General features: G+C 34.1%; 1 protein-coding gene across 2 annotated transcripts in view; it reads left to right on the forward strand.

Annotated features, from left to right (window-relative positions):
- LOC128556942 (rho GTPase-activating protein 6-like) overlaps window positions 1-16,798 on the forward strand; it is a 58,760-nt gene that overhangs the window by 24,092 nt on the left and 17,870 nt on the right. The gene's annotated exons all lie outside the window — the stretch shown is intronic.

Consider the following 16,798-nt stretch of genomic DNA (forward strand, 5'->3'; position numbering starts at 1 on the left):
CTGAAATTAAACTGTTTTTATTTTTCAAGTTCTGAGCGCTGAAAATAGCTTGACGATAAGAACGTGAAAACATTTATCGTGATTTGTTTAAAGATCAAACGTCAAGATGAAGTTAATTCCACGTGGATAGATCATGTACGTTCATTACTCATGACTCACAAAAAAGATACGTATGTTAACATTATTCAGCAGTTTATGTAAATAAGAACACCGGCGGAGCTATGGTAAGGCGGCAGACCCGGTGACTAGGGGATCAGAGGAGAACAACATTGTATTCATGCGCACTGCATGTGGTTTTTCAACTTTTCCGCGTCCTTCGATTTGTTCATATGTTCTCGCACTAGGCTGCCGTTAACACGTTGACAAACGGACACCCCAGGTTGCCTTTCAGGTCAGAATTGATCTGCAATGTATGGATAGACACGATTTCTGCATGAATTCTTTCCTTCATTTTTCATTCCTGTCAAAATATTTAATTTCTTTTCTGTTCATTTATAATTTATCTATAAGTATGTGTACCGCCTGATGTTTTTGTCTGTTCGAATTGTAATGATGCTGATTTGGACTAAGCCTTTTCTTCTATAGTAGGGAAAAAGCAAACATCATCAAACACTGGATGGAAGGGGGACGCTAGCGCCAAGTTACTTCTTTACAGACAATTTAACATATAGTTCAAAGTTTTCTGTTATTAAGAAAAGGTCTTTTCCCCCTTTAAAAGTTTAAATTTCTTGAATCTATTTTTTTACAACTAATATGCTATATGAATGATTGATATACAAACGTAACTGAATTTGGCTGTAATGCAAATAGTTGTTTTTACCTTAAGTGCATGTGCAAAACTGAAATTTGCCTTGGATTTTGATAACATTTTACCCAATGAAGAAACAAATATTTTTAATACCCATTACACTTGCACAAACTTGGTTAATACTAAAATTATATGAAGTGACTTTGTGGGTGCTTCTTTAAGTTCGGTATCAATAAAAGACGTACGATCTACCTAATTATAAAATACACACCAATCAAAATATATTTTAATGTCAAGTAAAGCAATGGAGTCACTGAAAACCACTTCAAATGTTACTCCAGCGTATCTAGATTTATCTGATCTGCAAGTACAACTTAACAAGCAAATTGGAATAGGTTCTAACTGATCTAAATTTAATTAGGAAGAAACAAGATCGCCAAACGCGATTATTGTTAGAATACGACAGTGACAAAATCGTTTCAAAAAACAATTCATCGTTATGTTTACAGTGGTTTTAAAAAGTCAATATATTCTCAAATAAACTAAAATAGGTATAAGGTTACGCTTTATCGCCCGAAACAAAATTTCAGTCATTTTCTTTATCAAATTGAATAATATATGTAACATTGCTTGTGGCTTTAAAAATGTTTAATTCAAAACCAAAAATATATAACATTTTTATCGAATGTTTTAATGTCAAAACCAATATACATATATCCATGGCAGTTACAGGTTATACCACAAGATACATGTCGCTGCCAGGTATTATAGGTTTCGGTAGCTATTACGTCAAACGATGTTAATGTTACGTTGCCCTGTTTTTCTCTAAAGTCGTTTATTATTATATCTCATATCTAGACACTTTGGTTATGTACCAGTGTAGTTCATTCCTTGGGTCATGTCATGATGATAGCATGTCTCTACCGTTCCTTCGCACTCAGTGATAAAATATGTTCCGCACAAAATGTCACGTAGGGATAGCATGCCCCCACCACCTCCACCCACCCCAAACTCCAGAGTCTCCCGGTCGCCACAGTTACCGCGACTTTTAAAGGCATAATAAAGCTTACAGTCTGTAGCATACATTTCTGTTAACGCCTTATTTATAAAAGGGTATAACATATATGGGCGATGGACTCCATGCATCTTTAAATTCAGTGTCAGAATGGAAAGGATTGAAACCACAGTTCAGATGTTATATCTACATACTGGTTTATGCGTTCATTCACGTAGTTTTAAATGGTCCTGTACGGCACACATTTGATAAAATGACTAACACGCATTCTGTGGGCAACGTCCGATAGATTGCACGACGTGACGTATGTAATCAAGAGTTGTAACCTCTATAATATTCCGCCTTTGGGGCCGATAGACATTATATCGGTTTGAATTCAATAACGGTCCCGTCTTGACTTTGTGGTTGTATCTAAACCAATTCGCCTTAATGCGGTTATGTCCATTTCTTAATTCCTTTATGTGATGACTTTACAGTAATTAAAGTCAGATCAAAACCCGAAGGCTTTTGCCACTTTTATAGCACAGTTATAGCACAAAAGCAATGAAGTAGCCCACAATATAAACACTCGACCACAACTATGTAAACATTTCAGTCACATACCATATGTTGTTTTTATAGTCTAGGACATTGTTCTTCATTCTTTGCCAGAACAACGTCACTATTTGTTATGTTAGTCTCTGTTCTTGAGGATTCAAGGAATTAAAAGCCCCTTTCCATGTTGTTAATTGCAAAATGGCTAAAACTATGGACAGCAATATACTGCATGGAGTGACAGGGTAACCTTCTCTGAATATACATTTAAAAACCAAGACTTATAACAAAGTACAACATGATGTCAAAATATATTTCCTTCTTGAAATCTAAACGGAACAGTAAATATTTACAAAGTGTGTCAAGATAAAACACTGATATTAATAATGCATGCTTGTTCGTTAGAACATCAATCATGGAAGTTACTCTCGTTAAATTATCAATAAAGTGTTATTAGAGAGGACACCGTTGCGGAAATGTAGAAAAAAGCAAAGACCGATGTCGTTCGTATCATGATATTGGGTAATCTGTTAATGATATAGTTTTGGTCCATGCGCCAGTTAGGTCGTCATAAAACGAACGCCATTCCGAGGTCACCTGACTGTCGATGATAAAAAAAAAACAACACGTAGCATCATATTTAATTTCCGACCTGTACAGTCACATCTTCTACTTGTCTATCTCAAAAGACAGGGGCTGTATTAAATCAGCTTCACCATCTTCAGATGTAGCAGTGGAGCGGAAAATATAATACCTTGCAAAGAGTCACTACAATACGTGTTTTCCGGCTGGCCTGTGATCATAGGAGAAACGTTGGCGAGAGATGAAGTGGAAATTTAAATGAAAGTCATTTGAACGTAACTGGATCCTTCAATTCAACATTATACACCGTGAAATTCAATATCTGAATTTTAATGTAAAAATGACTTGTTTACTAGAGTGAATGGAAGGTTTTTCTTTTCAGTAGCATTAAGGTATAATTTGTGTGAAAGAATATTTTGATGATATCAGAGCACAGATCATAATAACCGGTGTTGAGGGTTAGCGCAAACTCATCTCCCTGTCACACTGGAATAACCCAGATACAACAACATAGGGGTAGTAAACACTTCAATGAAACTGGGGCATCACAGTTACTATGACATTGACATTACCTTAAATTCATACGTGGGATACAGAGATATGTGTGCAACACATGTTTAAATTTAGAATGTCTAATTATTATATAAATTGTGTAAAATGAAAAAAGAGGTATCTGGGTTATTCTGGCATTGGATTGCCCTGCTACATACATTTGAATGGCACAGCATATGCAAACAGCATACATACATTGTATCACCACATATATAAAATCTCCCGCAGTGAAGCGTATTCATATCTTAAAAAGAAGAACAAAGAAATTTAAAACACATTACGAAACTCAAAAGGGATGTACTAAGGTTATAATTAAATCTCCATCAGTTCCATTGTTTTACTTCCAAATGTACATCCATTTACCTACTGCACGTTGTTTTCTTTCGTTTGAACATTATCTATGCTTGCCTGTGATCGTTAATTAACAAATAAAATCCTGTTCCAAATTATTTCCTGGGAAATTTAATCGGAAGTCCGATTGCAACATCTAACATAATAATTACAGGAATCATGAATGAATTGTAACATACAGGTGCATCTATTATTGTATGATATACAGAAAGCTGGGTATGTTAATTGCCTGGAAACATGCTTCATCTTATCATGCATACGTCAATAGGTCAATGCTATACTGATACAGCTACGTAACTAGACATGCGTTTAGGTGTGTTCTGGTGCTTTGATGCCGATGAGGGAAAACCCGGAGCATGTTTGAAATAAACACCTGTTATACCTGCAAAAAGACAAAACTCTAACGTTGTTTTCCCTGTTTTTAACATTCATTCTTAGAACAGAACGGGTGTTTCTGACAGGTGGATGATAGAGATACTGAAAGGAAACATGCTGACAACGCCGAGCTGAAGAGTGTAAAACTGAAAAGAATAATTTATAACATGTCGTGAGTATATTGCAATATAAGATGTTTAACAACTGCAACTCTGTATTCACATTTTAAAAATAAATGCCCCGCCCTCCCACAACCCCAAACAAAACCAGATTTGACGTAAGTATAAAATTAAAAAGACCTTATCTTGGAACAAACATCATGGACCTACTTTCTCATAAAATCTTTGTATGTGTGTTCATAGAAATGTATTTCGACTTAATCACATCGCATTTAAGAAACTCGAACAATAATTTCCTGAACAAAGCTGAACTGCTGAAATACAAAACTATCTGAATCATCTGGTTCGGTTTCAACTCTTTCCTTATATCAGCAAATTTAAGAACACATGTGGTTTGCAAGTTGCATATTGTGGGTTTTAGTATTGTATGGAACGTCTTTCATCCAACAGAATGTGAAATACTTATCAGTATTTAGTCACAATTTTGTGAAAGTTGCATTGAACTAAAGATAACTAAAACAATTAAACACACAAAATACATATAGCTGACAGTGTTTCCTGACCTAAGTTAACAAGAGATGAAATATAAATTGATGTAAATTAGGTGGTTCAGTTAAACGCTGTAATTCAACACATCAATGAAAAACTTGATGTGCAAAATATACTATTGAATATCCTACCGATGTTAAGAGAATAGGGCGTGTCTTTTCGCAAATCACTGTTTATTATTCATTGAACTTTTATTCAAGCTTAAAACGAGATTTTCGAACATTTATTACGAGAATTTGAAACTTCCTTTTCATTGTGACAATTCGGTGTATAAAATACAGTCATTATTTGTTTGGTTCGATGCAACAGGTTTTCCCACACCGAGGGTACAGAACTCGCTAAGTACGTGTGTTCAATTTTAGGTAATAATATATCAAAATAATTGCTTAAGCTCCATGTGCGTTCTTTAAAAAAGTATTTTTGAAACTGCGTACATAATTAGCAACTTGGGCAATAAATAATTGTTTACATATCGGGTTTCCGTAGAAAACCAGGCCGGTAGTCGCTGCCTTCAATCATCATATACAAGGTATAGGAACCGGGCACAAGAATACGGCTCTCAATGCTTTATATATGATAACATTAAGAATAACTGCAAACTTAATATCTTTTGACTCTATATGCCATACTTCATAACATATAACATGCTTAGATTTTTTTTAATTAAGGAAGTTCTTTTTTCATCTAATAAGGTATTTAGACATGCGAGTAGGTCTGTTCTGCAGTTCTCGAATTTGTGTTTGTTTAGTGTGTGTGTTCGTGTCAGTGGCCTCTTAGAAAATCGGTGTTCAAATGAATTCTTTCGTAAGAGGTAAAGGTTTTAAAATTAACGTTTTAATCTAATAAACTACTGAGGTTGATGTCACGGTTAACAGACAGTTCAAATGAACTTTCTGTTGACATGGTGAACATGTCTTCTTTCACATGCTAGTCTTATTGTACAACTGTCTCAACTATTCCAGGGTAGTTGCCATAGAATGCACCAAAGAAATAAAATAATATTATCGTGCCAAGTTTTATAATTGTGTTTTATTGGAACACTTTCCGTCGTCAATATTGCAAATTGTGTGCATTAAGTATTCGTCTCGTTACGGTTTGCAAACGCTTTACCTTTCAACAAAAAGCACATGCAAAAAACTGTAAAAATTATGTTAATGTAAACTTGTTTTAATTGAGTAAGATTCGGTTAACAGATTAAAGGAAAGTTAAGTGCATCTAATAAATATTCAGCTGAAATAGGCCATACGTTATTATTTTGATACAGGCTATTTTTACAAGTCATTTCCAAATTTGTCGAGTTATGCTAAAACTAAAACAGCCTGTGGTTCAGACACCACGGAAATTCCTTCTGAATAGTTTTTATATTGATATTTTATGCTTGTCCATATCATGGAACGGTTACGCGTTTTGAAAGATTTCTATCTTGTCAATACGACTTAAAGGTGTTAAATTTTGTTGAAAGCGTTAACAAAGATACAATGTAACATTTTCTTTGATTCACAAGAAAGATAAATGTTATTTGATATAATTTGTCTCTTTTAGGCTAAAGGGCACCAAAAGGACAATTGTTGAGCATTTTTTGGCTGTCTTGGGAATCGATATACATCAGTGCTTTTGTTTTACGTATGGGCGTGTGACGAGGAGAAATATTCGTACCTTACCAGTTCTTTGTTGTAGTTTTCATACAATGGATGCGATATTACGTCAGAAATACGTTATAGGTTGTTATATTTAAATGAAATTGTTTTGAACAAGTCTAAAATAATATTATACAAATAGGTGAAACAATATATGGTATAAAAGCGAGGCCACTATTAGGTTTAACATTCTAACATAGCATGTGCAATATAATCAGATAATTCCTAAAAGCAATACGTTTAAATTGGCAAACCAGTTTTTTTCACATTATATCCTGTCAAAGCCTGATGACGACAAAGGGAAGAAAAAAAACCTTCAGCAGCTGCGACTTCTGGTGATTCTTATCTTTGTTTGTATTTATAACTGTCCGGTATCAGTACATGTAAGCAGCAGTTAATTGTAGGAAATTAAATCCATTTAGAGGAAATAGAGATTGCCAACATTTGTCATATACATTACCTTTGCCAGAAAGCTACACCTGCTCTTTAATTACATCTGACCAAACGCTTGCATTGATCTGTATCTACCGTAAGCTTGCTAGGACGGTCTGGTCTAATACTGGTGCAATTACAATATCGATGTCGTCTGTTCTTTAGGTAATGGGATGGAAAGTCGAAACCCTCTGTTTGTTGTCATTAGACTGATTGTAGTGACCATACCAAATTTTAATTTCCCTCGTGTCATACGACAAAGGCGTGTTTTGTTGAGAATTGTAGGTGGACTGAAGCGGAGAAAGAGCAATGGAGGTCTATGAACTCTCCAGTGTGTACCAAGTCAACACTGTCAATGTAAAAACTGACACTTTTTATAATGGATGAAATACTGTCATTCATTGCTCTTTTAAAAACGTGATTGAGACAATGTCAGATAAATTAGTGTAGGAAGTGTCAGAAGAGATGAGGAATAAATGAATAATTTTAATGGACAGTATTCAAAGTGTTTATCTGTTTTCTTTGCTGAAGATTCGTACCGATTTTGTGAATGAAAAAATGTGTTTGTCTAGTCAGAGTATAATCTGAGCCGTGCCACGAGAAAACCAACATAGTGTCTTTGCGACCAGCATGGATCCAGACCAGCCGTCTATAGCAATTAGAGAAACTGTTAGCGAACAGCATGGATCCTGACCAGGCTGCGCGGATGCGCAGGCTGGTCTGGATCCATGATGGTCGCAAAGCCACTATGTTGGTTTTCTCATGGCACGGCTCATCTTAAGTCTCTTCATTGAAAACGTCAAATATTATAAAAGTTCTGTAATGTTACGTTGGTTATTTGAGTGCTTATATATTCCATGAAGTGTTTGTTATTATAATGGCTCTGTCGTAATCTGTTTTGACTGTTAGCTTACAGAATAAGTAAACAAATTATAATTCTGGTAAACATATGGTTAAACGTTACAATATCGTTTGCTAAGAAGTCAGTTAATTTACTTTGAGGCACCAAAAGCAGTTCGGCTGCTGTTATAAGTGTCATTAAAGAGTTAAAATGTATCTGGGACATTGGGGATGCATTTAAAGTTTTTTTTTCATATACCTTATTTTGAATAAAACGTCATATTTGTGGGGAACTAAAATGAACGTATGACTCTCACAGAAGATATATGAATTTCTATGTTTTGACGACTATATCAGAGACATGTACTATTATAAAAAATTCCTGCCTATTCCCTATTTTCGACCGATTTTGAAACCGTCAACTGATCATCATTTCGTGACACAATGTCATAAATTACAATAATTTGTACAATTTGGATCAATGTGGCTGAAATTTGATGCTTTACTATAGTGTAAGGAATGACAATGCAGTTAGACACATTGTTTCGATAGTTTGTACATTTTCAACTCCTAATCCTTTTGTTATAGACCACAGATTGTATTTGCGTCCGAAGGCAAACAATACGTTTGGCAATCGGGCACTATCTACTGTTTTTGTATAAGGTTACTCATTTCGCGTGATACCATCTTACCATGGAAAAAGATCTGTCTCCTCAATTCAAGTCTCGTCCGACCGAGATACGGTGAGATTTCAAGCGGTACTGGAAGTATACGCCAGCTTGTTACTATCAAGTTTTTATCATTCAAGTTGTAAATGATTGATAAATTCAAATTGACGATTCATTCAGATAGTTGATCCTGGTGTACTATATGGAATATCAAATTTATTTATCTATTATCGGACGATCTTTTAATATCTATAAAGTACCATAAAAGTCGTTCTGAGTTCGTTGGCCCTATTGTTTTTGGGCTTGTACTTAGCCCACACGTATCATGAATTTATGGGCATACAAGACATTTTGCGCTCAATGAATCACATGCTAATTAATTGGTAATAGTTTCAATATTTGATTCATTGCATTCCACGTCAATGTTTTCTGGGAAGAATTAATTGTCTCTGTAAACAGATACATGTATTAAAGTCAGATTTCCAGCGTTAATTAAAACTTGTTTTGAATGACCAAAATTCTTACGTCAAGTCTCTTTGCAATTCGTGTTTTTTCACTGCATTAAACGTAAGCTAGCGTACTTGTAATACACCGATTTCAAATAATGATGTCAGTGACGTTAACGCCTGTCATCGTAAATAACATGATAACGCACTTTTCACAAAATGGTAATTGCCTTCATTTATATATATCACAATATTTTTGCAATATTAGGTCTCATGTTTTACGACCTATGTTATACATTAAATCGGTACAAAATGTATAAACGAACATATAAAGATTCCGCGTGGTGTCGAGGAACAGTTCATTATGACCGCGGAAAGCAATAAAACCCGTTATTAGGTCGTTACATATCAGTATTTATATGAAGCATGTAATGTCCGGTTTGAGACCGTCCGACACCAGCAAGACAGCTTTACAATAATTTCCTCACAACTGTTTCCATTGTACGGACATACCGGGATAACCTCTGCTCTTTAACCTGTGTTTACTCTTTCTTTCAGTCTTAAACACTACAATAGTTTGCAATGCTGTGATAGACTAAACGTTACGGTGACGACATTATGAACTGAATATGGAAGAAAGAAAAATGATACTATTAAAATATTCTGCAATTTTTTTATCTTGGCTCCGGCATTTAAAACTTCCTTAAGATTTATATTGTCCATTGAAATACTTTCAAATGCCGATGCAGCTCTAACATTGTAAATACATGACATGCATAAAGAATAAAAATGTACATGGATTCTTGTCGGCAGAATAAAGGAGAATGTAAACACTTAGACTGGGCTAAACTGTCATTTATTGAATTTATGACAAGTATCATTGAACTTGTCCCGATTTATATGGCGAAATGAAAGCAGCGTGTCTACAATTCGGCTCAATCGGTGTTATGCGGAACTGAATAAAGTGATAAAATTTCGTAATAACATTATTACACACTGATCATAAAACATGTTGACAATTGTCGTGGTATTTGTTTTCATTCGAAAGAAGGATGTTTACCTATTTTAGGCAAATAAGAAATAAAAAAAATAAAAAGCGAGTTGACAGTCTTACGTCAATGTTACGTTACTAAATGCTTACATACATGCATCTAGTCTGGCAGCTTTGGTATTGCTTCTTCACGTCGCTGGTGTTCCTTGATAATGCAAATTTTATAGTACTTCTAATGACCTAATTCTAGATTTTTTCAGGTCGTTCGCATGTTTACCTATTACACTTGAACTATTTTCTGATGGTTTTATGGCACCAATTATCAATTTTATTGAAACACTCATCTCAGCTCAGCTGTACAAACATTTATAAGTTAGAGTATAAGTCTATAATTACCAGCAATAACTGTTGCTTTATTAGTCCTTGTGACAACAAATTACGCCCTTCACCGAGTTTCTAATTCTGTAATCACAAATTACAATTACAAGAGTTACTCTCTCGTTATAATAGTAATTTGTGGTAATGTTACACCATATTAGGTCCCTGCTGACAATACCACAAGGGTAATAATATTATGTTTTGGCATTTTTAATTTAGCTTCCCTATGAAGTATTTGTCGTTATTTTCGTTTCAGTTTAAAATTGTTTTGATTTATGTCTACATTAACATAAAATTTATCGGTGTCATAAAACCTGAAGTCCCTTTTATCTCTCTAGGTAAATATCTATGTCCTTTATATGTTTTTTAAGCAAACGGCACGTCGTTAAATAAAGAAAATAGTATTGCTATTTGTATGACGTACGGGTTTAGATGTTACACATCGCATAAAACTACTTATTATATTGAATCATCGTAAATTGTTATACAAAATATTTGCCCCATCACTGATCGAACACTTAACCTCTTTGGCTTATCACACAAATAAATGTACCACAAGTGGTGTCATATATACGGTTATATCCTGCATGCCATTTTAATAACGAGAAACAAAAAAGAAGTTACTTTAAAAGATATATTATGTATCGGGATTTCTCATTATTGAAGCCACTTGTCATTCAGAAGGTACATTTGCTGTATAATTGCGGCTAAACATGGCACGATCCTGTGAGTGACATCCACTTTGTTCTCTAACTCTTATCTTGGACACTGCCTGAATGACACATTGTCAAGATATGCTGGCAGAAAACCGTCAGAATACAGTCCTTTCAGCTCAGTTAAAATTTGGGTTAAGACATTGCCAATTTTTTAAAGCCATAACATTGTCGATGTAGCCAGATCAGATAAAATATTGAAGTTGAAAAGGTGTACTTGTAACTTGGCACAGTTTCGAAGAACTTGCTGGCACTGGGCCTCGTAGTTGTTTTGATGTTAAATCATTGTTAGCAATAACCACATAAACATTGTACTAAACACTACTGTAACTTACTGTAACTGATTGTTATAAATCACTTTATCTGTTGTAGTCTTTACATTTTCAGTTTTCTTTAGACTGTGCTTGTCTTTAATGATGCGGCTTTGTCTCTTACGCAAGAAGTACATTTGTTTTATAATACTTTTTTGGGGAAATCTGCACGCTACATTGAAAAATCATACCTCGAACCTTACGTTAGTCGCATTTCATATTTGAAATAGAAAAGAAAAGATTATCTCGAAAATCGTTATATCGCAGTTTTTAAAATCAAGAAATCTAGTTTCTGCTGTACTTCTTTATAAACTTTGACATTCGTCACTTGATATTACTGTACAAAATAGGGACACTTTTAGCATACTTAAATTTTATGCGTGTTTTATACAGGTGTTACGAATATTTAATTTATTAAGGCAATGGTTGAATAAATCATCATAAACATGATACTTTTTATTCATGGAAATTTCATTCTTTATCAAAAATAACACTTTTGTTGACACCGACTTGACCCTAAGTCATTGGCTATGAAGTGATTTTGTTAATGGCGCCGGTCTACTATCCCCTGACCATAAACAGTAATTTCATTTAATTGAGTTTGCATTACTACAAAAATTAAAATGGTGCATATCGATATTTCTGCGTTAGTGGACAATGGACTTCTCGCTGTATCTTATGGTCATCTTAATTGATATTGACCGCAATCTACGAGTCCATTTATCAAGATAGAGTAGAAACATCAACACTACTTTGATCCACAAAAGGTAAATTTGTAAAACATTGAGCAGGTTAGAAAGTACACTGAAAATGATGTTTACAAATCTGTCTCAAGGTCTAAGATAATTGCATCGAACCTAAATGATGTGCATCCACGGTATCTGATAGGGGAATGAAACACCAGGAGCCTCTTCTGTATCTATACAATCATCTTTGCAAACTAGTTTCTCTCTGAGTGGTTTCATTTATGGAAATAAAAGCAGATTGTCTTGATGACTCGAATTTTCGCGAACTTATTTTACAAATATTACAGATGCTTGATATATATTTTCTGAATACATTCATGAATTTTTTAGAAAAAAATAGCGTTGTCTTTGACTATGAGTGAATAACTGACAGATGAATGAAGTCGTTTACTAATCAAAATAAGTATATTACTTCTAATCTGTCAGTATACGGCCATGTTTGCTTGACCGAAATGATCTGTGTTTAAAATACCTTTCATTTTAAATGATGTGAAAAGAAAACCTTTTGATTTCAATCAAACATATTTCAGTGTTTCCGTTACATATTCCTTGGAATCTGAAGGTCTTGAAGTCTTCAGGTTTATGGAAGCCATCTGGTGTTTTAAAACCCATTTAAATTCGGTCACAACAACAGTATATCATTAATTCGTAAAGTTTCTAAACTGCCAATTAACCAGATTCTTTAAACTACCAGTATCATTTCTGTTTTCCTGTTTCAACATTACAATGGATTAGAGAAATGGTTGTCCAACATTGTTTAACAATTGTTGTCAGATGGTATCCGGCGGGGATCTACGGCCAAACATTCTTGACAGGGATCCAGCAAGCCAAACTTTACCAACTAGTGAGCCTGTATTGCTAATCATTACCGTTGTGTATATTTAGTACTATCTGTTTTATCTTGCATCACGATACATCACGAGGAAACATGTATGTGCAGCAATCTAACAGTCCTGACATATGGTGCGTCTTCAAGTCTGAGTATTTGTCTCATAGACATCACCATGTTGAACATCGCCATTTGAACAAAGTGTATTTCGTGAGAGCAGTAGAATGTTCAACGGTTTACAATAGGAATGGATTAAGGGAGATATTAGTTCAATTATTAGGAATTAAACATGCATATGGTACCGTCTTTAGAGGTATCTTATATTTGAACCGTGCTAACTTTAGTTTTTGTGTTTTGTTTTATTTTTCAAAAAATGTACTCATTCACATTTGAAATACGTACTTCGTAAAATTCTAGTAAATAGTTCATTAAGTAAAACATTTTATAGATTTTACTAAATCACTGATTAAGTTTTATTTTATGTTTTTACCACTAAAATTTGAACGCGGTGCCGCCTTTTAAACTAATCTTTACATCATGTTTTTTCTTTGATAACCTGTGTAACATCGTCTCCCCTGACATCACGGGGCACGTACAAGTAACGGTTACAATTAACTTCTTATTCTGTTTCTGTTACACAAAAAAATGAATTTAGGTGACCAAGAGTGGACAAATACATTCCTTATGTCTTCATTCTGCGATGTATACATTGTTAAGTTCTGTGATTGCATGTGCTAGGCCTATTTCGCTTTCTCCCCCTGATGTTTTGTGTGATAGCTTTGATGATTTTTGTTGTAAAGCAGATTTCTCTGTCCTTTCGGTAGGCCTAAAAAGCTGATGCGCCGGCTTGTTATCTTGTTTAGTAAAAAAATCTGGGCCTTTCGAAAAGGAAACCGATCTTTTGAAACTGATCAATGATTGTATACGTGAAATAGCTGTTATTAAAATTATAGATAATAAGCGTACAGATGTGTATAATAATAACTGAAATATTTGGCAAGATCACAAAATTATACTATATATATAAATCATATTTCTGAATCTTTGTTCGCGCCTACGGATTATTTTGTCATTAGGAGTGATTCTCAATACTTCTTTTAAAATGATTATATGAATGCAATGTAATAAACAATATAGAGGATATAATTGTAAATGTGACCAGACCCCATGCTGTGTAATATTTTTGTCAATTATAACTACCGAAGATTCTATAATTGACTATAGTAAATCCATATCTGCTTTAATCCTAAAGAATACTAGCTAAATGTTAACACATATCTGTACAATTCGGCATTGAAATAAAGCAATTATGGTTTTGCAGCTATCTAAATTGAATCCGAACGTTTTCGTAATTGCGCGAAAATCGCTGCTCTATACATAAAAGAAAGTGAATTTAGTTTTTATTGATACGAAAATAATTTTGAAATATGCTTTAATTGCGATATAATCTAATTGCTGAGAGAAGTCATAGTACCGTAGGATGATTGGCGCATTACAGACATAAGGAATGATTACAATGATAAACGAATAAACGTGTTACAAATTGATACGCATGCGTTTAATATAATAAGATTTCATGACTTGTTTTGTATATAGAATTTTGGGTGTTCAGGTCGTTTCACTAAGAATATAGAAAATAACGAGTTTCGAAAGGGGAGTTCGAAAGAGCATGGGAAACGGTAAAGAAAACGAGATATAACAGAGGTTATTTAATATACTAGTGAACTTGAAGTTAAAGTGATCAGTAAAATGAGTTCGAGGGCACAGAAAGTGCCGGGAAAAGAACGAGTACAGAAAAAAGTTGCGGAAAGAGAATTCGGGAAGGTTGATGAAAAAAGTTTTTTGGGTGTTGAGAGGTGAAAAAAATTAGATTGACGAGGCAAATAGCGAAATGAGTTTTGAAATTTCAGGGAATGTGTTTCAGAAGTACTAGTTGTATAAAACAGAATGAAAGTTCAAGGAGTAACAATAGAAAAATGTGTACCATATAGCTATATACCGTATCCCCAACCAAATTTATTTCCTCCCTAACTGTTGACCAGTTACATTAATTTGTTTCTAAACACTGTTTGATGTGGTAAAGTTGACGCTGGTTTGTACTTGTAACAATTCAAGGAATATTACAAGTTCAAACATACGCAAATCACTTAATTCAATCACTGTTCACCACAGCATTATCTGATATATCTATGACAGGGATAGCTTAATACCTTTTTATCATTTTGTTAAAACACTAAACCAGTATTATCTGTATTTTGTACATCACTTGTTTACTAAATGTAACCGTCTTATTATGTTAATTAACTTCCTCACTCGATGACCTCAACATCAAAAATGTACCTCGATGTACCCCAAACCGCGAGCTGCTTGCTGAGAAATGGTAGTTGTTGACCCGAGTGCTTCGGCATTGCACCTAATGGCACCGTCGAAAACATTTAGTCCAGTTCATTGACTACCAGCAAACGCAAATGCTTACGTTAAACCAATTTGGATTAATGAGTGAATGTTTGTTTACACTGTCCGTGATTGTTTTGTTTTGTTGCGTGAAAATAGCTAATAGCATATCCAAGAAGACAAGATTATCGCTAAACGAGCGTTCGTCCGGAATAATTTGGTCAAAAAGTTAGACTCAATATTTGTGCTCCAATAACGAGATTGTTTACGCTCCGTCTTAAGGTTGCGCGGTGCAACTGTGATGTAGTGACGGCTTTTAATGCAGTTATCAACATATTACCAGTTCTTGTCTTATCCTGGGTTTACTCATCAGTTCAAACGCATCTAGCCTTTTTACAGACCACAAAACGGTCTGATTGTACTCTGTAATAGGCAGACTGAAATATTGTTTTCTCGGTTCACAGGTCTTTGTAATGTAAAATACACTGACACTGCAATAAAACTCTAACAGACAGAAAGTGCGTATCAATAAAACCTACAAAAAGTATGGTATTGCATTTAGCATTTAGAGTTTTTTCCTTGCAAAGAAAACAACACCATACCTTGTGGTTTCTTTACAAACCAGTATGCTCTTTGCACTTATGATGCTTCGTGTATTTATAATTTTAGTTCTCCATGAACGGTATCCAGACTGATAAAACAGTAGTCCATCTTAAGATAATTTGTTCGCTAATCATGTCGTTGAAACAGTGTGGTTGCGTACGGCAGTGTCATGATTATGCAAAATGTGTCTGTTCGTGAGAACTGCACGCTCGTTATACTTAGTGTGAGGTCCAGTGTCAGTTCTTATCAAGTTTCTTTCGCATTAAATTCTAAATTTAAAATGCAATAACTTTTATCAGGTTCATAAATAATGAATAAATTAGCTGGGCTGTATTTTAAGGATTTCCTCCTTCAGTTTTTATTGTCTTCACTAAGTTTTGACTTACATGTTACACAATATTCACTTAAAATAATCTGAGGTATACCTAGGTAACATTGTCAGAATAAACCATTATAAATCATCTTGAAGTAATTTAATCGTTTCTGTCCTTTAACACTTTTTCATTTTTATAATTCTGCCGTTGTATAATTTAAAGATTATAATAATATTATGTGCATTTTTAAGTATATTTTGAGGACATTTAATATACTGAGGTATAAGATTTCTTACAATTGGGGAGATATTATTGTAAAAACTGCAGCTTCAACAAAATTTAAACCTATAAACTAAAAATAATTGCAACTTAAGAAATATATCCGCAACTTAGGAAGTATATTTTTGGCTCATAAAGTATCATAAATATCCCGAGTATGTTTTATTGCAGGCTTCCAACAAAATGACTTTCGTAAATACAAAATAGCACTTGTCTTAATGTTAAGATAAATGACACACTTAAATTGATTTATTTATTTCATAAATCGTGTATACATGAAGGCAATTATTCCTTTTATACCGTCAAGAGCTATTTGTAAACTATTAAGATTTCTCATTTTAATGACATTAATGGCTGAAAGAAAAATTACCATCATTATCTTATAAAGAGTG

This window comes from Mercenaria mercenaria, chromosome 5 (genome assembly GCF_021730395.1).
Source record: "Mercenaria mercenaria strain notata chromosome 5, MADL_Memer_1, whole genome shotgun sequence".
Lineage (NCBI taxonomy): Eukaryota > Metazoa > Mollusca > Bivalvia > Venerida > Veneridae > Mercenaria > Mercenaria mercenaria.